This window comes from Mytilus galloprovincialis, chromosome 13 (genome assembly GCF_965363235.1).
Source record: "Mytilus galloprovincialis chromosome 13, xbMytGall1.hap1.1, whole genome shotgun sequence".
Classification (NCBI taxonomy): Eukaryota; Metazoa; Mollusca; class Bivalvia; order Mytilida; family Mytilidae; genus Mytilus; species Mytilus galloprovincialis.
Genome location: NC_134850.1, coordinates 8,158,191 through 8,184,198, shown reverse-complemented (window position 1 = coordinate 8,184,198; position 26,008 = coordinate 8,158,191). Strand labels below are relative to the sequence as shown.

The window sequence follows — 26,008 nt, the reverse complement described above, 5'->3', positions numbered from 1 at the left end:
TCCAATTTTAATGCCAAATTAGAGATTTCCCCCAATTTTTCACGGTCAATTTAACATAGAAAATGATAGTGCGGATGGGCATCCGTGTACTGGGGACACATTCTTGTTTAAGCAGTTTTGTTTATTAATCCATTTATGAAAATAAATAGAATATGTGATATTAAAATTGAAAACTGTTGTTGTTCGAAATCATCACAAAATCTTTTCCTTTGAAGGAGAGTGGATTTTGAAAACCCGGAAACCTGTATGTATCAAACTTTTCCAAGAAGGAGAATACAAAGATTTCATTAGAGAAGCTTCTATCATGAAGTTATGCCGCCATAACAACGTTGTGAAGCTATACGGAATAACAACTTCTGTTGACTGGATAGTAATGGAATTTGTTTACGACTTGAATCTTTTGGAATATATGCGGATAGATAAAGAGAACAAGATAGATTTTAACCAGATGCTTCATATAGCTGCACAGGTAAAAAAAAAAGTAAAACGAAAACGTAAAGATGACGTACTTGTTATGACGTTATAGACTAGAGAATCAATAGCCACTACGGTTAATTTTATATCTGTAACTGCAGTTACGTTTATACAAAGATGGCGGACGATGTTTCTACTCAATATTTATTTTGCCGATTTTGTAATAATTATTTATTATTTTTCGTTATGTAGTGTCTTTATTTTAACGTATTACTACGTTTAAAACTGAGATACACAGGTTTTTTCAAAGTTAAATGGAGAAATCAGCCGTCCAAAAAAAACGCGATGATATGGGTAACTGTAATATTAGTTACATAATGTGCTAGTGACCTAATGCGGTATATTTGGGGTCAGTAAATTTCATATGGGGTGAGAGCGAGGCTCGAATTACCATATGGAATTTACTGACCCAATATATACCGTTTTACGTCACTAGCACACTATGTAATGAACTTATCTTACCAACTATCTTAACGTTTGAAATTTAAATTAGTGACCTATCAAAATGAGCAAGTCTTCAATATTGTTAAACTGCATTGAGAAACTAGCAACTTTTATTGATCTTACCAAAAAAAATGCCAACAATAACAACTTGTTTGGTTTAAATGTGTTTTATGAATTTATTTCCATCTTAATCATCATTTCTTCGTCTGTTGAAATCTTTGAGATTTTTTCTCAGTACCGTTTTGTTTTTTATAAAGGGAATTTAGACCACTACTAACCGTGTATGAAATAAGCCCCGTCTCCCTACTAACCTAATATCAAATATACACAGTCTCCACGAGGACTCTTTTAACCAATCATATTCATAGAAATGTATAGGAGGTAAGATAGCGACTGATATCAGTAACTGTAATAAACGTTCAGAAAAGGATAATGCTATACGATACGACGGTCATCACTTGCAACTAGTAACTGTTTTTATTGCTGGTCATTTTAAACTGAACAACTCTTAAATGTCTGAAATGATTGTAAGGGAAGATGTCAAGATATTTTTCAGTTATTCATTACGTGTTCAGTACCCTGATCCGCACAGGAGATATATATATTTGAAGTGACAAACACGCTTACGATTTTTTATAAGAATTTTAGATACATGACCAAGTTTAATTATGGCTTGATGAATAATTGATGCGTATGTCCAAGACAATCTTATATTTTTTTCATATAACTACCATTATCGTGTATAACTTTGTCCATTTTGTAGTCACAATGTCAATGCTAAAGATAGTTTTTTGTCAGCAATATTCGCTTCACTGTTTCTTTCTCTCATTTCATGCATACACAATACATTTGACATCTTCAAATTTTCGTCGATATGGTGCTCTGTTACTGTTAGATGACCGTCATTTAACGTTGAAGATCGTGTATGGCTAGTTAAAAAAGCACTTTGAGCTTCTTTCAGTTAAAAAAATAGGTTTTCCTATTGATCTCCATTCAATCCTAAAAAGAAAAGAACAATGTCAGAAAATTGATTAATCGAGTATCTTTTTTATATCAGATACTCAAGTAAGCGAGCACTTGTTGACATCCCTTATAAAATATACTCCATTTATCTTTTTATTTTCTGAAACATTAATGAATAAATTCATTTAAAAGAGATTTGTATAGAAAGCACATAAATTCAGCTAATATGCTCATAAATTTGTTTTCAAATTATCAAATTTCCAATACCAATGCAGATAATTTCTTAATTTTAGATCGTCTGCTTATTTTCTCTTATCTTGTTGCTATTTACATTAGGACCCGAGACTTACACTTATTGCGAATATCTAATGAAAGGGAGGAACATGAAGCATACCAGAATAATACTACCGACAGAAACATTCTATTAAGCCTTAACTATAACATTTTCATTCCGATCAAATATTAATTACTTTTTTTTTTTTTTTTTTTTAACAACATAAATAAATATTTATTTCAATAATTGGCTTGTTACAATATCGTTCAGAAGTCCAAGCTCCTCCTGATGTTCCCTGTTAAAATCCACTAATCACTCAGGGTTGTGATAAGTTGTTAAATACATATTACATTTTTTACATCATATATATATTCAACAGACTGTCGGCATTCCAATGGGAACAAACTGTGCCCCTCTACTTGCTGACTTGTTTCTTTATTATTATGAGCCTGACTTCATGCAGGAACTTCTTAGGAAGAAAGATAAGAAGTGAGTTATATCCTTTAACTCTACTTTCCGCTATATAGATGATGTTCTTTCACTAAATAATTCAAAATTTGGTGACTATGTGGAACGCATCTATCCCATCGAACTAGAGATAAAGGATACTACAGATACAGTTCAGTCGGCCTCATATCTTGACTTACATCTACAAATTGACAATGAGGGTCGGTTATAAACAAAACTTTACGACAAAAGAGATGATGTCAGCTTTCCAATTGTGAACTTTCCATTTCTAAGTAGCAACATTCCAGCAGCACCTGCATATGGGGTATTTATCTCCCAATTGATACGATATTCCCGTGCTTGCATTTCCTATCATGATTTTCCTGATAGAGGGTTGCTGCTCACTAGGAAGCTATTAAACCAAGAGTTCCAAATGGTGAAGTTGAAATCATCACTTCGTAAATTTTATGGACGCTATCACGAGTTGGTTGACCGTTATGGAATAACCGTTTCAAAATGATATCGGATATGTTCCTTACGTCGTAACTACAATTCCCTTCCCTTTCATGAATGTGACCTACCGAATAAGAATATTTACCGGATTTGTTATCACATATGCAACACGACGGGAACCACACGTGGAGCAGGATCTGCTTACCCTCCCGGAGCAGCTGAGATCACCCCTAGTTTTTGGTGGGGTTCGTATTCTTTAGTTTTCTATGTTGTGTCATGTGTACTATTGTTTGTCTTATTGTCTTTTTCATTTTTAGCCATGGCGTTGTCAGTTTATTTTAGATTTATGAGTTTGACTGTCCCTTTGGTATCTTTCGTCCCTCTTTTAAATAATATCACTTAATCACTTAATAGGACTATCCGTATGTTTTCTAATAGTTGCTTAAACATTTCTTTTAATTTTCAAACATACTCTTCTATTGAACTCATTGAGAAAAATTGAGAAAACGTTGACATTTTTTGTCTTTTTATCAGATATGTAGTAGGCTTTGTAATTTGAAAAACCCACAATAGTTTAAAAATAGTTTAAGTCAAAATATTCTTCTTCAGAAGTTTTATATCCAAATACTAAGTGTCTTAGTTTTATCTTAAAAGTTATTTTACTGTTCTTTAAAACTTCATTTATTTTATTCCAAAAAAGTTTTAAATACGAACACAGTCTAAAGAAGTGATCATAATCTTCTTCTTGTATACAAAAATTACCAGAACTATTGTTTACAATTTTCCACAGGCATAAAAGTTTTTTGTAGGTATAATATGTTGTAGTAATTTCGTTCTAAAAGTTCTAAGTTTATTTTCTTTTAAATATCTGAATGAAAATTTATATAGATAGTTTTAATATAACACATCATCTTTATCAAATATACGCAGCTATTTTTTGGGTCAAATAGCTGGTTTAATTTTTTATTTATCAGAGACTTATAAAAAATTTTAGTTGTTAATGCTTCTAATTTTACAGGTTAACCATCCAATATAAATCGGTTTCTTTTTATATTAACAATACTTTTTATAGAATTATTTTCCGATTTTAAAATTGCTGCCCAGTCTTTTGGTAAAGATTTCTTTACTAAATGAATTTCAGCTATCCAGTTTGATTTTTTTTTGTTTATCTAAAATGATGTCTTGAGAAATACAGCCTTTTTCATCTATGATATCATTTACATAAATAAGATCGATTTTAATCCAATTTTTAAAAAATAGAGCTTCATTTTCAAATTTAATAAATTTATTGTTCCATATTATTTGTTTTCTTAAATCTGTAAATGTTTCTGGTTTTTTTTGTTAGATATCCACCAGTTAATTTCCTACATTTAATAATATCTTTATAAAAATCTGGGATATTGTCAATGCTTTCGTCTGTTTATCCCCACTGTTTGATTGAAACACTTACCAGTTTGACCCAAAATTATAAAAAAATAGTGTTGAGGTATAATTTTCCACCCTCCTTCACAATCATTTACTAGTCTTTTTACCCACAAAGCTTTTAAAGCAGTGAAATAACTTCTGATATCTATCATATCCAATCCCCCATTCTAATATGGACCAATAATTGAATTTCTTTTTACTTTATCTGGTTTATTATCCCAAACAAATTTAAAACAAATTTCTCTAGAACTCTGCATTCAGATCCCACAAAAGTAAAAATGGACATTTAATGTTTCAATTGTCAACTTTTTTCAAAAAATAGTAAGATTTTTTTTGTTGCCAAAAACAAAATAATTATACCCCCGCTTTAAAAAGGGGGGTATACTGTTTTACCTCTGTCTGTCAGTCCGTCCGTCAGTCCGTCAGTCCGTCCGTCCATCAGTCCGTCAGTCAGTCCGTCCCACAAAACTTTCGTCACATTTTTCTCAGGAACTACACATCCACCCTTTCTGTAATTTGGTATCAACATTTATATATTTCAGCCATACCGTGTGATGCGTTTTTGGATTCATCACTTGACAACTTCCTGTTTACCGAACACTTGTATGATTTTACACATGATAGCCAAGTTGAAAATTTTCGTCACATTTTTCTCAGGAACTACAATACAAGGATTTCTGAAATTTGGTTTCAGGATTTATATAAGTCAGCTTTACCGTGTGATGCGTTTTCAGATTCATCACTTGACAACTTCCTGTTTACCGAACACTTGTATGATTTTACACATGATAGCCAAGTTGAAAACTTTTGTCACATTTTTCTCAGGAACTACAATACAAGGATTTCTGAAATTTGGTTTCAGGATTTATATAAGTCAGCTATACCGTGTGATGCGTTTTCAGATTCATCACTCGACAACTTCCTGTTTACCGAACACTTGCATATTTTTATACTATTAATATTATCCACTTGCGGCGGGGGTATCATCAGTGAGCAGTAGCTCGCAGTTTCACTTGTTTATTCGTCTTTTCAATCTTATTTTCCCAATTTAGTTCTTCACATTCCTCTCTACAATGCCCAAAGTAAATGCAAAGAATTTTAACTGGTCCATTTCTCCAGTTGATTCCCTCAACTTTGTCTTTACAAGATTTAAGCTTTCCTACCAATAATGTTTTGTTTCTGTTTCATTTCAGTCCTGAATAATAACCAAAAATTTTAATTTCATTCATAGCTACTTGAATATCGTATTTAGAATAACAAAATAAAGTAGTATCATCTGCCAGTTGCGAAATTTTTATAGTATGGTTTTTGCAACCTAATTTGACTCTGATACATTTAAAATCAGTATTGCTTCTTAATCTTGAAGCCATAATTTCCACAGATAAAACAAATAATAACGCAGATAAATGACATAAATTTATGTTTAGCATATCCAGTCTGATCTTCTTAAATAAATGTTGATAAGATTTTTTTCAATCGTTGTGCTAGAGCGTACGATAGAAGTTTCATGTCAGTATTTAAAAGAGAAATAGGACGGTAATTATCTAGTGACAATGAATCGCCTATTTTGAAATAAATAATTACTGTTAATTGGATGTTGATGAAGAATTGTAAGCTTGTATATATTTCAGTAAAGTGAGACAGTTTCCAGCTAATGCCCAATACCTGAATTATTCTCCTCAATCTTTAGATAAGCCTGATTTACGGAATATTTGTAAAAAAGTTTAACAGCGACTACCTCTAAAAATCTAACATTAACACCTAAAGATAAGACTGAGATAAGCCAACTTGGTAATGGTAATTAGGAAACAATTTAAATTTCTAATTACGATCAGTTGTTTGACCTAATTAACTGAGATATGCAATGAAATTAAAAACGTAATCGACCCATGTAGAAAAATTCTATTAACAAGACATATTCCGACAAAAATAGAAATAAATTGCTGTCACAGAGATTACGCGTTTCGTTATTTTTAAAGTATAATGCAAAGTTTGAAATTTAAATGGCAATATTAATACCTGTAAACAATGAAAATGATCACTACTGAAGCCAACCCTTCATGTAAATGTGAAATGCCAATGCTTATAAACCTGCATATTAAATACTTTTGACATATCATATCAATGTGGTTCCCTTTAAACTAACCTAAGCACAAACATTAACTTGTAAACTATTAAAAAGTTTCATATGGCCATATGATCTCCATGGAAATGAGACATGCAAATGCCAATACAAATGTATACCAAATTTCATTGACTTTTCATTAGTCGTTTATCTTAACTGATCTTATCATAACATGTAAGTAATGAAAAATATTAAAGTCCATGAACCGTGAATGGAGGACAAACAATCTCCATGGAAATGAGATGTCCCAAGGCTAATACATCTGTATTCCGAATACTATTGATCTACTACTTATACTCCCCCTTAAACTGATATAATCAAACACTCAGCAAAACTTTCAAAGTCAATTGACCATGCTTGAGGTGGCGGGGCCTAATAAGCTCTCTAGAAAATAGATGTGCCAATGTTGATACCAATGCATACCAAATATCATAGATTGACCTACAACTACAGGTTCCCAATAACTTGACCTAATCACGAACTAAAACATCGTTGACGCCACCCACACCGATGTCAGAGACAGCCATCTTAAGACTCGCTTTTTTCGATTTCTTCACCGCAAGACAAGAAAATTTTCATTTAATCTATTATAATATCGCTTGAAAAAAAAGTTTCAATAGCAACTTTTCTATTTTCGCTATGACCTCTTGCCATGTTGTAGATATATAAAACTGACTATAGTTTTAACCTGTCTATCTTACGATTATCAACTGGTGTTGTCAGATCCAACACATCACCATTTTCAATGTTTGCCAAGCTTAAAAGTTTATAATTTTGTTCTGTCCTGACGTCAGATTTAAAAAAAAAAGAATTATTGAATCTGTATGCTATAAAACTAATAAGCATTCAAATTAACTTTGATACAATTTGCAATTTACATTTCTTTTCCAGGTCGCATGTGGAATGAACTATTTAGGAACAAATCGAATAGTACATATAGACTTAAGAGCAGCTAATGTCTTTATAAATGATTACCACGTAACGAAAATTTATGGATTTCATTTAGCAAGGGTTCTTGGGAAAGACAAAGATGAATTCGAACCTGCGCACGGTAAGCTTTTTAACTTCTTTTTTTTCAAATTTAAGAATTCTCGATAATTTTTTCTTGAAAAATAAAGAAACGGATAAAGTAGGGAACAGACACAATCGGGGTCATCAACCATTTGTAGAAAAAAACGAACAGTACCATGGCCCCCCAAAATAATAGTAACCATTAAAAGACTGCCGTCCACATAACAGTAGACAGAAAACTAAAGATTGAGTAATAGTAACGGACATCCAATTCCCTCTTATGTCGTAAATGTTTACGTACGGAGGGCTCAATGTGCCAGTTTCATATCTAAAATATATAGAGCAAACCTAACTGGAGACCGCTCAAGTGTCGGCGATACCCCCTGGTCTTTCAATGTCCATAAATTATGATCTTTTAAAAAAAAATTATATACATATCGTATCAAAAGGATTTGCCAGAATAATGTAATCTCGATATATACTGGAGCTTATATTGTCATTTATCAGCTACAAATGTTCGAAATTTTAGGTAAAAGGGCACAGGGCGATGGCGCGACCTCCTTGCTCCCTCAATCTTCATAAAATTATGCAGATAGATAGTTAATATAAAGATACAAATGACACCAACAGGAATTATGATTTACCTCTTGTCCTCTATTGTTACGGAGGACTTAATGTTCCAGTTTGATATTCAAACTATATGGTTAAAACTTATCGAACATTTTAATTATAATTGGGATAAAGCAGCCAATATACATGATACAATGTATCCGATTAACACGAAGCTTTTTAACAATAAAAAACAGTTAGGAACAATCCAACTACTCGCAGTTACGAAAAAACTAGTTAAAAGCTATTCACAACTATTTCATAAATCATTGTTTCCGAGACTCAAAAAAACAATAATCAGTAGACATCAAAAAGAGTAAATATAAAGTAATCATCAACAGTTTGAAAAAAGCACGGCTTAGTGTGTTGCCAAGTGTTCAAACCTGTTTAGCAATAAGTATTAAGTTACGTTTCAGTTCATTATTCATTCAATCTGTCTTTAAAATATTCGAAACAATTCATGTTTTGGTACCGACAAAGGCATGGGTAGCATTAGTTATATTTAACACAACTAGTGTAAACTTTTTTTTATCAAATGATGTACCTGGTTAAGTAACGTCAAAATATGTTATTGACCGTACTGCACTGGTTACAGGAATTGGGTTACACAAAACTATGTGTAACCCAATTCCTATAACCAGTGCAGTACGGTCCATCAACTATTTTGACGTTTAATAAGTCACGTGGATAAGTAAATCTCATAATGGAGTCGTTTTTATTATTCTAGTCACGTGATTTTCAGTTCAAAAAATGACATTTTTAACCATGGAAATGACGTCACGAAATCGACGGCGTAAAGATATATCATGTTCTTACCATACATAACCAAGTATATCATTTGATACGGCAGATTTCAAACTTTGTTTTAAACATATTCATTTACAGTAGATTCGGAAACAAGTTATTACAACTTATATAAATCACCTTTCCACTTTGCGGGGGCGAGTGCTGCCTTATAGCGTCATTAGCCTACTCTTTTTTTTTAAATCTGCAAGAGATATGACTCTTTCTTAACACGGGTCAGTCATTTATCGTCCCCTTCTGACAGACTACCATCGTTTCCTCAAAATCATACTCGCGAATGATCGATGTCAAGGGAGAGCCCAAGCTCAGTCCCTGAGGAATTCCTGTGTAAGTAGTCTGATGCACTAACCACTACTTTCAAACTTTGCCCACTCTAACATCTAAATTCATTTGATTGGAAAGGATGAAAAACGTGCCGCGACCGTGACACTTCTCAGTACCGTAAATAAATGTAAATTGAAATGACTCATGAAATTGTAACGTATTTTTATTTTGAGGTATGAAACCTACTGATATTATGAACATGAAATTCCTATTGTTATCGAAACTCGCCAGGTAAACCGGCAGTTTGTCAATTTAACAGGTTTAAAATTGGTGGCCGGCCAAAGAGAGATAAATAAAGGCAACAGTGGTATACCGCTGTTCCAAATTCATAAATCGATAAGAAAAAACAACAAATCCGGGTTACAAAACAAAACTGAGGGAAACGTATCAAATATAAGAGAACTACGACACAACAGAGACACAACACCGAAACGTAACATACAGATAACTCGAATGAAAAGTCGTTGAATGGACTGCTAGTCAGAAACAAGAAAAAATAAAGAACCTTCATGAGCACGTTTACATACCCAACGCCCCCTCATTGTTATAAAATTTCATCAGATTCCTCAGTTCAAAGACTCATTACTCCTACAAATATCTGATAATGATATTTTATAAAAAATATGGGTATGAAATGTACATTTTTGTTTTACGTATTTTAGAGTTTTATGTTTAGAGAATTTCTGTTTTGGATCCATTGTCAGTTATACCTGTGAACTTTTTAAAATGGGTGTTTCAAATGAGTTTAGACCTTTGGTTTTCCCGTTTTAATGGTTTTATACTAGTAATTTTGGGGCCCTTTATAGCTTGTTGTTCGGTGTGAGCCAAGGCTCCGTGTTGAAGGCCGTACATTGACCTATAGTGGTTTACTTTTAAATTGTTATTTGGATGGAGAGTTATCTCATTGGCACTCACACCATATCTTCCTAAATATATATTTGTAATAATTAAGTAATTATGCATTTGAGGATGATGAACTCCTAGTCACTGGCTTATGACAATTTTTATTAAAAATTGAAATATCAAGGTACTCTATATAAAGGCTTTACCAAAAATGTAATTTCTATGTGTAAAAATTGAGAAAAAATAATAAATAATAAAAATATTATCGAGGCTTTTTTTAGAGACGGAGTGACAAAAAAATCTTTTCTTGAACAAATTTATGTCAGAATTGCATTTTTTTCCTTTGAGGAAATTTGTTCTTTGCAGTGAATATTTTATTTAACTGAATGTTGACCTTTGGCCTGACAGTGATTAAAACATGTCGTTTGTTTTGTGTTGTGCTTTCTCGTTTAAGGTAAGCAATTCTATTGCATAAAAAAACATTTATAAAAGGTAGTACTTTCTGTTTTCAATCATTCAGAAGTTAAAAGGACTTAAGAGATATAGAGCCTGGCATATGACATGGATTCCAATCCACCATTGACATTCCACTCGAGTTGTCATTTCTGCATTCAACAATATACAATTATTGTCCGTTGAAAAGGTGAATATCCAAAAGTGTCAGCACGAGAAGGTATTTCAATGAGGGCGCAGCCCAAAGTGAAATAACTTTTAAGAATTGACAATTTTGGATATTCATGGATTCTAAGGGGTTACAATTCTTTATTATACCGACCTAAAAGTGGAATGGCCTTTTGGACACTTACTTTAATCTTAACATAACAAACAGAATGTGACGTTTGAAAATCCATTTATGTTATAGAATTTCTCGAATGTACAACATAGGTAGAATCTTTTTGTAAAATATAATTGGCCCTGAAAAGGAACGTTTATAAAAGATATCATCGGCTATTGACACTCTATTCATGTCCAAAGCCTTATTTCCTCGTCTTTCAAATGGCTACTAGCGTAACGTAAACGCTGCCATTTTGTTTATTTACGCCTGTGACGTCATTTTTATTAGAGATAAATCGAGTGCATATCTAGACAATCAAAAGGTGATCCGCTGGTGTAAATTTAAAGCGTTATTCGTCCTCCTCAGCAATTAAGTGAAAATTAAATTGTTCCATGTCACATGATAAGGTGGAGCCAAATAGAATTGTTTGTAATATATGTAAGGTATAATAAGATAGATTACATATATGCAATACTAGTTACGGTCAATGCCAAGAGTATCATGATGTATTCTGGGTGTGACAGCTACTGAGTATTTGTCAAAGTTAAACCCAATCCCCTATCATGTATATCAGATACCTAAATATTGCAAAACATGCTATAAAGATTATAGTAAAAATGTCAATATACTGAAAAACAAAACAAAAAATGAAAATAACATTTCACTAAATAAAATAATATGTAATAAAATTAACGGTACCAATTGTCTTGCACCAGATGCGCATTTCGACAAAACAAGTCTCTTCAGTGATGCTCAAGGCCAAAATATTTGAAATTCAAAGCTTATATAAAAGACGAAGAAAAAAAAAAAAGTTCAAAAAGTATAGCAAATCCGTGAAAGGAATCAGAGCTTTGCATGAGGGAGATACATTCCTTAATTTATAATAATTTCTAATATTTTGTAACAGCAAATTTAGATAACACAAAAAATCTGTATTTTCATGCCAGTTCCGAAGTACTGGCTACTGGGCTGGTGAAACCCTCGGGGACTAATAGTCCACCAGCAGAGGCATCGACACAGTGGTAGTAATAAAATTAACGGTACCAATTTTCTTGCACCAGATGCACATTTCGACAAAACATGTCTCTTCAGTGATGCTCGTTATTTTGTTTCTTTTCATGGATATTAATGTATGTAATCAAATAAAACAAAAATCACAACATAAAGTCCATGGATCTTAATTAAATAATGAGTATGAAAAACTTTTTCAAGTCTAAATTGTACCATCAGAGACATGTAAATAGAACCATCTCTGGTCACATATACTTAAATATGTGTAGCTAATTATGAAGAACTAAAAAAAATACAACGTTGACCTTTTATATTATAAATCCTCCTTGAATGCAGGTACATACAGCTTAACAATTGCTATAATAGAATGGAACAAATCATCATAAATAGAGATTAATTTTGTTCAAACTGTTTTCCTCTGTCTTTTATCTATAACAATATTAGATCTTAGGATGTTTACAGTAAAGAATAGAGTCGTTTCATTCAGGACAAAACCTGAAATGCTAACATATCACAATGATTTACACAAAAGTATGGACTGGTAGAACAACTTAAAGACAGCATTGAGGCATGAGAAATCAAAAATAAATCACAAAAAAATAACACATTTTATTCATTTCAATGACATGTTGATTGTCTTTTCCTCTGTGACAAGTTTGTCATACATCTAAGCTGTTTTGATCAAGACAAGAAAAGTGTCCACAAAAGTGACAGGGAATCCCTGTGCGGCCCCTTACCAAATTGTGATATGTATAGAAAATGTGATCGTATATACACAACGAATGGTAACGTTATGTGACCATTCCAGTTCTGTTATCCATGTTCCAGTTTATCAAGATAGTAGATGAGCGTCAAGTTGGTTACTTATTCCCTATTCGTTACCTATTCCCTATTCCCTATTCGTTACCTATTCCCTATTCCCTATTCGTTACCTATTCCCTATTTCCTATTCGTTACCTATTCGTTACTTATTTGATTTTTAATATCCTTTCCCCTTTTTGATTATGGCATGGAATGGTTTAATACGTCTGCCGTTACCATAGAAACGGCACAAATGTGAAAAAAAAATAAGTTTTTGATTTTTGGTGAACTGCTTGGATATGCTTCAACTCAGAATCATCATATTTTAAAACAATGTAGGTGCCCACTATATACAGGTGTTGGATGATTTTGGCGATCATTGGAACTACTATGTTGCCATGGAAACTACACCAAAATTTTCAAAATTCTCAAAATGCTCAAAACTTCATGAAACTTCACAGTAATAATGAGCAACATCGGAAGATGTGGCATTTGGAGTTCAAAAAATTCAAAAAAAAAAAGAATTTTGAGCAAACGGGATGAACTTTACAGGAATGGTAACTGGCATAGGCAGAATTGGGTTTTGAAGTTGGAATTTTCAAAATGGCCGCCGTAACCATGGAAACAGCAAAAATATTCAAAATTTCAAAATGTTCAAACTTAATGAAACTTTGCAAAAATGTTACTAAACATCTGTAGATGCTCTCTTTGGTATTGTCATAATGGCTGCCGCTCACCTGGCAATAGGGGGAAGGGTGCCATCCGTTATTGCTAGCAATTACAAATCTAGTTGTAAATACTCTTATATCTGGTAATAGTTCTAAATTTGTTGAGGTAAAATGATCTTTTTATGACCTATTTATATTTGTTTGTGCTCAACCGATCCTTTTACTTCATGTTCGATACGCATTTGTTCCTTATTTGTTTTTTATACGTTCTACCTTTTAACTGCTTTATGTCCGTATGTTTGAAGATGGATCTTGGTTCAACGGGATGAAATCATCGTGTTAGCGCTTGCATAAAAAAGAAGATGTGGTATCATTGCCAATGAGACAACACTCTACAATAGACCAAAATGACACAGAAATTATAAACTATAGTTCACTGTACGGCCTTCAACAATGAGCTTAACCCAAACAGTGTAGTCACCTATAAAAGGCCCAGACATGACAACCTCATACAATTCAAACAACAAAACTGACGACCCTATTTCATATACAAAAAAATAAACGGAAATATGTAACACAAAAACAAACGATGACTACTTAATTTCAGGCTCTGGTCTAGGGACAGGCACATACTAACATAATATGGTGGGGTTAAACATTTTAGCAGGGTGTACATCGTTTCGGAGCATGCTAATACCTTGTTTAATTCGTTCCATCACTCGCTAATAATACGTGTATCATACGTTGCACCTTTTAAAACATGATTTTCAATTGTTTTGTTGTCTCTGGTGGTAGATTTGGGTTCTTAGAGGTGATATAATTTCTATAAGCACATTTGTACCCGTTCCAGCGCTCGGATAATACCCTGTTAAATACTCGTTACTTATTCGCTTTTAAGACGTTTGTTGTACGTTGCACCTTTTAGAAAAGGATTTTCAATTGTGTTCATATCTCTGGTGGTAATAATGTGTTCTTATAGAAGAAATACCCCTATTAGCGCGTATGTACCCGTTCCTGCGCTCAGATAATACCCTGTTACTTATTCGTTTCTGATTCGCTTTTAATTCTCGGGGTATACGTTGCACCTTGAAATAAATCATTTTTTAATTGTGTTCATGTCTCTGGTGGTTACAATGTGTTCTTAGAGATGAAATGATCCTATTAGAGCACATGTACCCGTTCCAGCGCTCGGTTAATACCCTGTTACCTATTCGTTACCTATTCGTGACCTATTCAATTATAATACGTTTGTTGTACGATGCACCTTTTAGAAAGGATTTTCAATTGTGCCCAAGTCTCTGGTGGTAACAATGTGTTCTGAGAGATGAAATGACCCTTTAAGCGCGCATGTACTAATTCCAGCGCTCGGTTAATACCCTTTTACCTATTCGTCACGTTTTGGCTTTTAATGCGCGGGGTATACGTTGCAACTTGAAATAAATCGTTTTTTAATTGTGTTAATGTCTCTGGGTGTAACAATGTGTTCTTAGAGATGAAATGACCCTATAATCGCGCATGTACCCGTTCCAGCGCTCGGTTAATACCCTATTACCTATTCGTTACTTATTCACTTATAATACGTTTGTTGTGCGTTGCACCTTTTAGAAAAGGATTTTCAATTGTACCCATGTCTCACGTGGTAACAATGTGTTCTTAGAGATGAAATGCCCCATTTAGCGCGCATGTACCAATTCCAGCGCTCGGTTAATACCCTGTTACCTACTCGTCACCTTTTAGCTTTTAATGATCGGGGTATACGTTGCAACTTGAAATAAATCATTTTTTTAATTGTGTTCATGTCTCTGTCTACAGTCAATCTAACTTATATGGCAATGTTTGAAAAAGTTCGTCTAAATTTTTGTATGAATATTGTGCTATCCGTCTGATCATAACGAACTAACGACACATCTGTACAGCGCCACGACATGTAATTTGGTCAAATTGCGGGTCATCTGTGATTGTCGTACGACATCTGCACGACAATCTCACGATGTTTTAAACATCGTGACGCTGTCAGGTGTCGTAGGAAGAAAATTGGACATGAACCTTTCTGCTCTACGATTTTTTTTGTCGTGTTACTGTTTTGTGGCTGTCGTGAGAGCGTCTTACCACAGTTATGCGACTGTCGTGCGATTAAACACATTGTCGTGGGTACCAACATGAACAGTGTTGATAAAAACAATCGTACGACTGTCGTACGACGATCTCACGACTGTCACAAGACACTCATGATTAAGTCGCACGATTGTCTCATGAACATTGATTGTCTGTCGTACGACAGTGGTAAGTTTGCCGTGCAACACATTTTTGTTTTATTTAGAAGACAATTCGGTGGGAGACGAATATGGCTATTCCAACAGAACGATTATGCTTGGCCCTGCTGAATAGGCGCCTTGCCGGACTCCAACAAGAGCAAAATATGGTCTTGTTAGCTTTGATTCGAGCCCGTGAACATTATAGGAACCTGCGATACGCCCAAGGTTGGTGGGTTAGGCCAAGAATCAAACGGTTTAAATTCTCTGAAAAATTATAATTTAAACTAATACGAATAACTTCGTTTACCTGGCCCAAACACTGAACAATATTGTAAGCAAATGGTAAATGGCACGCAATAAATCGGGCCTTCTTTATATACTAGTAGTTCGATGTCAAACGAGCGAGTGACACACGACTGTTGTACGATAGTAGCACGACAGTAACACGCGCATCCAATGACATGAACACCTGAAAAATAGATCCAAACAACTCACGATTTTCGTACGACTGTTGCACTACCGACTTGCGACAAACCAACGACTGTACAATTACAATTTTTTTTCCTGTCGTGTACCAATTGTGGATATGTCGTAGCTGATGTGACCACTCGAAATATTTTTTGGACATTTTGTACGACAGTGCCACGACAACTATTTTATAAATCTTCCACGACAATAAAATCGTACGATCTGTTGTGACCGAGGGTTTAAAATAAAAAAAAGTAAAATTTTTTCAATGTAGCGAGAATTCCCGCACCCGTAGGTGTCCTTCAGCTGGCCCCTAAAAATATGCATAATAGTACAGTGATAATGGACGTCATACTAAACTCCGAATTATACACAAGATACTAAAATTTAAAATAATAAAAGACATCAAACGAATATACAACAACTATCATATTCCTGACTTGGTACAGGCATTTCTGTAAAAAAATGGTGGATTGAGCTTCTTTATTTTTTTGTTATAGCGCTGAAATTCCCGGTTTTTATTATCTCTTTAAAGTATTTAAGCTTGAATGAGGTATGACAAAACACCATTTTGCTCTTGACAATGTCGTAATAGCATTCCATACCTTTCTTAAATTGATAAGTTAAGAAACAATTCTGAAACTAAGGTTTATCTTAATCAAAGTTGATCTTAGATTGATTTTGATCCCTGTGGGTAGTACAGTTTTATTCGTTTCTCATTTGTTCACTTGCTCATTTGGTCTTTTTTTATACTTTATATTACAACATTTCATATTGAAACTGTCGGCTGGAAAAAGTCAGTGATTCGTAGAGTATTTAAATTGTAGAGTCCTTTCAATAACCTTTTGTATAAATCGATATCTTATATTTATTAAGTTTGTTTATATGGTAGTATTATTTCTGCTAAAACTTGTAAACTCTTTACAGGTGACAGATTTCCTATAAAATGGACAGCAATAGAGGCTGCCTTGTATGGCAAGTTTACGATCAAGTCGGATGTTTGGTCCTTTGGCATCTTTTTAGTGGAATTGACAACATTGGGACAAATACCATATCAGGGTAATTCTTTTTAACCATTGTCAAAAAATTACATGTTTAGAAAACTTAGCATTACTCCATTATACTTATCACTCTTCACAATGAGCTTGCATGAATAGAATACAATACAAACAGTAGATTCCCGGAGGAGTGACAATATTTTTCCTATATCAGTAAAACCTAATGTAGAAAAAAAAACTCAAAATAATTAACCAGTGCTTTGTACATCTCTGTATGCAGCACTTTATCTTAAGGGCATACGATACAGTTACAGGGGAGGTAATGACGTTGCTAACGTAAAACGTTATTTTCGCGACGTCAAACTGTGACATATCGGAAAAAGATGCAATTTTCGACTGTTTTTTATCATTCAAACTGATTTAATTTGAAAACGAGTTCATGGATCCTTATTTTTCAAAAACGCAATTTGTTTCATTTTCCAGGGAGATTATGTGACCCAAATTTTATCCAGGTGTAATGATAAGTCGTTATACTAAGGCTATTTTTTGCTTATTTTTTCTGTAGACTTAGCTTTAATTTTTTATAACCATTTTGTCAAAATGGTTGGCAAGCTTGATAACTCGTAAGTGTTTGTCAGTAACTAAATGTACGATGATGTCCCATACGGAACCTTCTGACCTTGTTTGTTTACATTAAAATTTCAATGGCGTCAAAATCACGTGATGTCAATTCGTTATATCCAATCAAATTGCTCTACTGTCAATTAGGGGATTTTTCAGTCTACGGCAATTACGTTATTTCTTTCTGGGATGTTGCTTCAAAATAGTTTGCAATAGTTCTGGGTTTTATTCAACAGGAAAACTCTTTTTTTGCCATCCCTTTTGACATCAAGGGAATTTTGTATGAATATTTACCTACAGTCATGATGGTCAGAATATCGATCTTTTTATAATGAATAAAAAGAAAATTCTATGAAAAATAAATGTAAATTGTTTCTTATTAACCAACTCTATATGCCTGTTCAAAATTATGGCATGGACATCGTTTTTTCATATAGTTTTCCTTTCATTTTGGTTGGGCTTTTTTCGCGGGAAAATCGAGAAAGAGGTAAGGAGCATGTCATTTTTAAATTCCTAAAAATACGATTTGCTTGACCTATATAGCCTGCCACAAGATTGATGACGCTGAATGGAATGTACACAATGGAGGTCGGAAATGGGATTTTGTGAAGTTCTAGAATGTTTTTAAATATTCGGAAGTTGGGATTGAAACGGGCATTAGAAAATTGGCATTTTTTGGCAATAATTGAGAACAACAATGAAAACTTACCTTTAGAAATGTTTTTTTATTCAAAAGTGCAGAAAAAACGTATTTTGCACTGTTTTTCTACGCCAGAAGTACCGTAGTGACATCAATGCGGAGTTTCCCCGTGTGTTAAGTTCAAACACAAATACCTAACGAACTGACAAGATGAACGATCTTAGACTACGGTAGGATATAAAACTGTTAATAGAGGATTTTTTTTAATTTTGATGAATATGCAACAAAAAATGACGTATTTTCCTCAATTCATGAACATTTGATAAATATGAGTTATTTCTGAACAAAAAATGCATATTTTTTTAGGATACTTATAAAATAAAGAAATTACCGATTATTTAACAAAAAACAATTTGTGTTTATCTTTTATAACAAAAAAGTTATGTCTTTCTTTCGAAAAAGAAATTACGGCCACAAATCTGAATTTTGAGCAAATATACAAAATTTCGACCTCATTTTACTCAAAAAGTAACACATGAAGGTATATTTTTTATTACATATTTGATTTAATCAGGTAAAAAATAGCCTATATGCTAATTTTCACGAACTTGTAAATACAGGATCAAAACTGTATCGTATGCCCTTAAGCCATGTCCAGCGTTAAATTACATAGACAATAACTGTTTAGTGTCTTGAAATATCAGCTGTGTTTGTACGAGGCTAGGAATCAAGGTTTGTGCACGCTTTTAGCGAGCTGTTACACCTGTTTCGAACCGAGTACAATTTCATATATGTTTAATGTCAATGAATAGGGGTTTTTTTGGGGTTTTTTTTTTTCTTATTCATCCTTATCTATTTTTCTTTTAATTTACAGGTATTTGTATAATTTATGATTTTTTCACTTAATTTTCTTTATTTTTTTTAAAAGAATATTTAAGGTCAAGATATAGTAATTTGGGCTATTTCTCGGGTTTTTGCAAATTTTGCACACAAATTTGAACTGAAAATTGTAACATAGTAAACATAAAAGAGTACCTGAGATCACCCTGCAGTCTTTAATTTTCTATGATGTGTTTTATGGCGTACTAAAATATAATTCTAATACCTTTGATAGTCTATATTGTGTACTATTGTTTGTCTTTTCTTTCTTTATGTATAAATCCACTAATGCATAGCCCCATTGCTTTCTATTTTAAATTCTGCAATTTCAAGCATTTATGGATACTTTGTCTTAAGTTTAATGGTCCGTAGGTGGCCTGTTGCAAGGCAAAATTTCTGTCCCTATCCAATATACCCTCATTTTCCAGTGGCAGTCAAAAATTTCCAGACCATCATCTAAGATGGCCTCTATTGTATCAACCTACCTATTGTATTTATTGTGAACTTGTTCTCGTCCTGAATATGCATGAAATATTTGCCACTGGACGTCAAGCAACCAACAATCAATCAATCAATCAATCTTAAGTTCAAATAAAGTGGCAGTTATTTCATGTCAAAACTGTACATTATCCTGGCTTGTGCTGAAAGAATTAATATACCTTTAATTGCATATTAGAGCGTACTGGTTACCCGAAGTTTGATAGTACAAAACCAGGAACTTCTAATCTAAACAAGAGGCCAAATGTGCCCTCCTATTAAAATGTCATATACTTCTTTATTATTGAATTCAACTTTCTGCAGAGATCCCAAGTCACCAAGCTTTCATTTGTTACTAAAACTACCCAAATATTCACACTATTGACAAAGATACAGCTATGCGTTGGAACTATTTTGTTTAAAATATGTACTACTTTCTTGTATGTTCTTTCCGACCGGGCTTGAATTAGTGGTTCTATACCTTTATCAATGGTATTGTCAGTTTATTTTCGATTAATGAAATTGAATGTCCCTTTGGTATTTTTCGTTGCCTCTCTTTTATAAATAGTTGTCTCTTTTATTTTCTTAAATAACAAAAAAATATGTTCTCATTTAAATACATGATCGTTTGAATAGAACGCACATAAAATCGGTAAAAAACGTTCTTAATAAAGGCAACAGTACACAGGAAAAAATGCAACATATGTTTATCATATGTTTTCAAAACATACGAAAAACATATGAAAATCCTATGAAAACATATGTTTAGGCCTGGGATGAAAATATATGAAAAACATATGTTTATAAAAAACATATGAAAAACATATGTTTATAGTTTACATGTATGAAAAACATATAAAAAAACATATGTTTATAAAAAACATATGTTTATAAAAAACATATGTTTATAAAAAACATATGTTTATAAAAAACATATGAAAAACATATGAAAAACATATATGTTTACATGTACGAAAAACATATGTTTTTCATATAATTTTATAAACATATGTTTTTCATATGTTTAACATGTTTTTCATATGATCAAAAACATATGTTTTCATGTCGGGCCTAAACATATGTTTACATATGTTTTCAAACATATGAAAAACATATGTTAAACATATAAAAACATATGTTAAACATATGAAAACATATGTTAAACATATGAAAACATATGTCGCAATTTTTCCTATGTAATATACCGCTGTTTAAAACTTATAAATCCATGGACAAAAAACAAAACGGGGTAATAAACTAAAACTGAAGGAAAAGGCATTAAATATAAGCGGAGAACAACGACACAACATTAAAATGTAACACACACAAAAACGGACTAAGCATTAGACAAAATCCTATGAGAATAACAATGTTGTCCTTAAATGAACAAATCGCTAAATACCTATGCATAAAACAGAGATAAATGCATTATGCTATATTCGAGTTTAATTTCTGGTTCGACATAATGCACCTGACTGCAGTATTTGACAAGAATCAGCGAATTTACTCATTTAAATTACAACTTCAATTAAATATTTCATTTTGTCAATATTTTCTTCACACGAAATAACTGACGCATTTTTTCCACCAAAAAAAAATATTTGATTGCGTACCGAATAATCATATGTTCATGACACAGCTAAACCTGAGAGTAGTATTGCGTACTTGAGATAAAATAATTACTTCCTTTATACTGAATTTATTAGCCTGAAAATCAAACAAACCTGTCATGGTGTGCATCCATTTAATCTGATGAAATCAGCTTAATAAAATCTAATTCCATCGTTCTTTTTATCGGCAGTATGTGTAATCAATATGTTCATTTTGGTAATTAGGAAAGAAATTGAGTAGAATTAAAAACAATCCTTTGACGTGTACCTAACGTTTAGGTGTTCCATTGCATGTATGCCGTTGCATACATTTCATTGATAAATTGACGCGGATTACCAAGAAAACGTGACGTTGCTCAACTTTGTGACGTCTTTATAAGATTTGTTCGATTACAATTTCGGTAATATTTTAGTAGGCTTTTCTATATAAATAGGATTTTGAGGAATTCACCTGATGGAAAGTGTCTAAAGGTGCTTTCAACTCGCATTGCGTCACTTGTATTTACATATATAAATATGGTAAATTGTGTTATTTAAAGCTATGTTAGATATATAATTGTCAATAAATGCATGTTGTTCTCTAAAATATTGAAATAAAACAATTGCTGTCTCTTGTTTCGGTATACATGTGGTTGAATCTCCCTTTGTGAATATCATATTTTTTCAAAGGTCAATTAAACCATAATATTTACCTCTTCAAAACACAGTAAATGCCCACTTTATCGTTCTATCCGCGATCTAAAATAACTGTTTAGCCGGTTATATATATGTTGTTTTTTCTGAATTGGTTATGGGTATAGTTCCCCAAAAACTTTTCTATCAACTTCTTCAGAAAGGAACCTATTTATTGGTGACAAAAAAATCAATGCAGATACTACATAATTTTAGGATATACTAAAATCAATTCAGCATAAACTTATTTACTAATTTTCCTGCATAGGCTTAATTTTTCAATTCATGCCAGATGCGGATCCTGGATTATTTTTTTTTAAAAGATAGGTTTACAGTTTAAATTGTAAGTGGATATGATAAATCGATTTTAGGATATTCTTATTTGATTTAGTACGTGCTTAGCTATTTTCAATTTGCTGAATATGTTTGAGTTTGTGATTTTTGTCATTTGAAAAGTGACAGTCCGTTTTGAATTTCCCTTGGGGTTCCGTATTTTTGTTATTTTACTTTAAAGTCTATTTATTACATATTTACTGGAATTTAGGTCTCCTAATCTAATTGCAGATTTGGATATGCTTACTCATAAATGTAAGGAATTTAGTTTATGATAAATCAATACTTATGACCTTAATTCTGCGCCTAAACTGGTAAAAAGTAAAATCACAAAAATACTGAACTTAGAGGAAAATCAATTCGAAAAGTCCATAATCACATGGCAAAATCAAATAACAAAACGCATTAAAAACGAATGGACAAGAACTGTCATTTTCCTGACTTGGTACAGGCATTTTCAAATGTAGAAAATGGTGGATAAAAGATATCTTGTAGTAGGTTTGTGTCATAGGACCAAATTCAAGTTGATCACTAATGATTTAAACCTAGGATTGTTAAATCAATACCGAGGCCAGAACTATAAATAAGTAAAAGTAAAAAAAAGAACAGGACTGCTTTGTTTTTCAAAGAAAAGAAAAAAACCCATTCCACACCACTGTTACATTTTCTTTTTGTTGATAAAATTAACATTACCTGTTTCCATAGTCAACTCCAAAATAAAAAAGACTAACAAGTTTGCAGTTTTTAAATTGTGAATTTGTCGATACAAATAAAAGTTACAACTGCCGTATTCCTGACTAGCTACAGGCATTTTCCAAATTAAACGAGGTCGGGATTCTGGTTAGTGGTTACGACCGTCATCTGTGAAAAAGATATCCCATAACAGTAATCTGTCATTTTTGAATAACTGAACTAGTTTAATTAAGAAAGCATATGTTATCCGAAGACACAATAATTTATGTAAACTGATAAGTGCCTTTTTTAAAAGATGAAAACAAAAGTATTGTATTATCAAGCCTGGTAGTTATATATCTATATAAACTAAACATATAACATAGATAGCTGTCCGTAATAAAAATAACATGTCTATATTTTCAAACACTTTCTCTGCCTATTTCATCCCTTTTTCCTGCAAACAAAACAAAACTATATCCCCAATGACATCATCAGCCTAATAACATACTTTGCATGAAATCCCGCAGATCAAACAGGAAACTGACTAGAGCGTCATCGAGTAATATAGACCCAAACCAGACGTTTCTATGAACACGTTTGCTTTTGAAATGGCAGTTGTCCCCTTATCACCAGACATGAAAAATACCTCGAATGCCACACAATCAGATCATAATACTTATGACAGTGGTAATAATCTTTGTAGGCAGCCGTGGTCATTTTGAATTTTAATGACTGAAAAAATATATTGGTGTCTCCGCAGATACAGCCCTTAACATCATCGTGTTTGTGTGTAAATAGCATTAGCTATTGAAAACTCGAATTGAAACTGAACATATACTCTAAAGAAATCTACCTATGAGGAAATACTGGCTAAACATGAAGGTCTGTTCTGTGATCCTTTAAAATCTAAAAAAAAATGATATTGCTGCGTCTTATAAGTGCTCAACGAAACCTCTTTCTAAATTATTAACATCAATTTTATCACTAATCAAAGCCAGGCTTCAAAGTTATTTTTCAGAGGTAGCGTAAATCAAATGTCGAAAATTCCAAAGATTTTTTAAATACGTACAATCTTAGACTCCTTCATCTCCACTTTACACAAGTATTCTCCATTCCTTACCAAAAAAAACAACAATTAAAAGAGTTGGTCCTGCTTTTTTTTATAATAAAATTCAAGATTCTTGTTTAAGGTAAGAATAAATCGTAAAAACACACTCTGATTTAAACACCTAAAACTGGCATAATCAAGATGCTTCATTCCTTGATTGACAACATATTTGCTATGTTTTTTTAAGGTATTTTTTCATAAAACAATCGGTATTTACATGGTAACCAACTGTACTCTTCTACTTATCGACCTATTTCATATGAGGTCTACTTCCTACAGAAACTTCTTAGAAAAATACTTCAAAATTCGGTGACTTATTTTCAACGTAAGAGTCGAAAATAAACTGATTACAGACCTTGGATTTCTTGTGCCTCTCTTTTTAGATGAACAGCAAGTATTTTAAGAATACAGTGCTACACAAATGTTTTTTTTTTCTTTATTCAACATTTGTGTATGCCTGGATATTAATTCATTGGTATCGTGAGCATGTTTTTCTTATATGACCAGCTCAGTTTACATTGAATTTAGAACAATTGTTAGTTAATATTTGAACAATGGAGGTGTTCTTTTCAATAATAATAGTTCTATCATATACAATTTAGTATTAGTTTTTATGGTTGCGATCGTTATCACTATCATTAGTAGTAGAATTTTAAATGAATAAATATCTAAATATGCATAAAAAATGGTATTTGTTTTAGGAATTACAAATAGGGACATTTTAGAGAAAATAGAAATGGGATTCCGACATGAAAAACCAGATAACTGCCCCGAAAATGTGTATAAGCTTATGTTGAGATGCTGGAACAAAGTACCGACAAATAGACCAACTTTTGAGTACCTTTTCAACTACTTTGATGATTATGTTGTGTCTTCGGAATTAGAGAAGGAAGGTATGATTGATCGCTAGCTTATTATATGAATTTCTGCCTGATATAGATAATTACAATATAACGTTAAGCATGATAAAAAATCATAATAATTGATTTCGTTTCATACTAATATTGTATGCACAATTTTGAGACTGAAATATGGAAAGAAAATAATTTGAATATTTGAACGGCCATGATTTCCTTGTTTGTCTGCTCAGCGGTCAGTACTTTGGTACTGAAATGATTTATAAAATTCCTTTCTTAAATTTTCTGTTGATAATCTAGTAATTATTGCCAAATTAAGGGTCAAATTACTTACGCAAAGTTTACCTCACGGAGAAATTGGCTTTTTCAAAAGTCTTCTCCTGAAGTATTCAATATAAATGCATATCATAAAACCTTCATAATTTTTTTCTTTTTTCGTTCTTTTTTTAAAAGAAGGCAGCTACTTAGATATATAAACACATCAAAGTGATTCAGTTATTTCTACAAGTCTGTCGAATTATATTATAAGCTTATTTTCATAATGACAATGAGGGTCGGTTAAGAACTGTAATTATACGACAAATCAGATGACGTTATCTTTCCATTTGTGTCTTAATTTATCGTGTGAATTGATCATCACATAATATTTGACAATAGAGTAACATTGAATTCACGTTCTTTATAAAGGAAACTTTTAGGAAATGGAGATTAAAAACTGTGCCATACCAAATGATAGGCCGTAATCCCACACAGAAAAGGAAAGTGTATCTAAATTTGTATTTCTCTTTAGAAAACTTTTAGTTTAAATACACAAAAGATACACCTACGTCATGAAATTGCAGTAATTCCAAATACATGTATGGCCCGAGTTCCGATGTTTCAACAGGAAACCTTAACAACGTCAAAATGCGAAAGTAGAAAAGGACCTAAATATGCTCCTCTTTAATGATCAATTTCAAAGAGG

The 26,008-nt window shown here is 32.6% G+C and overlaps 1 long non-coding RNA gene across 1 annotated transcript; it reads left to right on the top strand.

The window, feature by feature from the left end:
• The first annotated feature begins 255 nt into the window (after positions 1-255).
• Positions 256-25,080, top strand: LOC143057208 (uncharacterized). The gene is made up of 4 exons (XR_012972667.1): positions 256-469; positions 7,497-7,656; positions 17,102-17,233; positions 24,889-25,080. It is a non-coding gene; the product is annotated as an uncharacterized LOC143057208 (long non-coding RNA).
• Positions 25,081-26,008: the final 928 nt, after the last annotated feature.